Source organism: Grammomys surdaster, unplaced genomic scaffold (genome assembly GCF_004785775.1).
Source record: "Grammomys surdaster isolate TR1022 unplaced genomic scaffold, NIH_TR_1.0 243, whole genome shotgun sequence".
Classification (NCBI taxonomy): domain Eukaryota; kingdom Metazoa; phylum Chordata; class Mammalia; order Rodentia; family Muridae; genus Grammomys; species Grammomys surdaster.
Window position 1 is genome coordinate 3482258 of NW_021604688.1, and position 1328 is coordinate 3483585.

Here is a 1328-nt window from a genome sequence, read left to right on the forward strand (position 1 = left end):
GGATCTCTCCCAAGTCCTCTGGAGAGGACAGAGGCCCAAATTTGAAGGAGAGTTAAAGTCAATATGACATTCCACAGGTTAGCCTGGGCTTAATTCTTGTTTTGCCAAATTTCTGCCTTCCACAAATGTTGGAAACAGTGGATTATATGTTCTTATCTACCTGCTTTATTTTCAGATGTTCTTAGTGTAAACAAAGCTTGAAACATAGGCAATACACAGGAAATATTTTGACTCCTTTTCTTTCAGTGGCGTGTGACAGCAAGATGGCAGTACAGATTTCCAAGAGGAAGTTAGTAGCTAATGGCATCTTCAAAGCTGAACTGAATGAGTTTCTCACTCGGGAGCTGGCTGAAGATGGTTACTCTGAAGTTGAAGTCCGAGTTATGCCAACCAGAACAGAAATCATTATTTTAGCCACCAGAAAACAGAATGTTCTTGGAGAGAAGGGTCGTCGGATCAGAGAGTTGACTGCAGTTGTCCAGAAGCGGTTTGGCTTCCCTGAAGGCAGCGTAGAGCTTTATTCAGAGAAAGTGGCCACAAGAGGACTGTGTGCCGTTGCCCAGGCAGAGTCTCTGTGCTACAAACTCCTGGGAGGGCTTGCGGTTTGAAGGGCCTGCTATGGTGAGCTTCTGTTCATTATGGAGAGTGGGGCCAAGGCCTGAGAGGTTGTGGTGTCTGGGAAGCTCCGAGGGCAGAGGGCCAAGTCCATGAAGTTTGTGGATGGTCTGATTCACAGTGGAGACCCTGTTAACTACTATGTTGACACTTCTGTGCTCCATGTGCTCCTCAGACAGGGTGTGCTGGGCATCAAAGTTAAGATCATGCTGACCTGGGACCCAAGTGGTAAGACTGGTCCCAAGAAGCCTCTGCCTGATCATGTGAGCATTGTGGAACCTAAAGATGAAATCTTGCCTACGACCCCCATCTCAGAAGAGAAGGATGGGAAAAGCCAGAGCCACCTGCCATGCTCTAGCTAGTGCCGACAGCATAACAGGGTCGTGGCAGCTGCATTTGGAGGCTGGATGTTATCTTGTAAAGACATTTAATAAAATCTTGAACAAAGACAAAAAAAAGAAAATGTTTTGACAAATATTCATGTTTAGATGGTACCTGCCTCTATAGTATCAGGATTCACAACAAGGCTTTGTGGGGTCACATGGATGGTCCCCTTGAATCATTTTAAATAAGATTCAGTGGTCAATATTAGTGTCAGTGTGGTAGTACTCATCTGTCATCCCAGTACTCTGCAGGAAGATGACAAGATAAAGAAAAGATTCTGTCAGAGAGAGAGAGAGAGAGAGAGAGAGAGAGAGAGAGAGAGAGAGAGA

At 45.5% G+C, this 1328-nt stretch overlaps 1 pseudogene; it reads left to right on the top strand.

The window, feature by feature from the left end:
• The first annotated feature begins 263 nt into the window (after positions 1–263).
• LOC114627170 lies at positions 264–991 on the top strand (annotated as a pseudogene).
• Positions 992–1328: the final 337 nt, after the last annotated feature.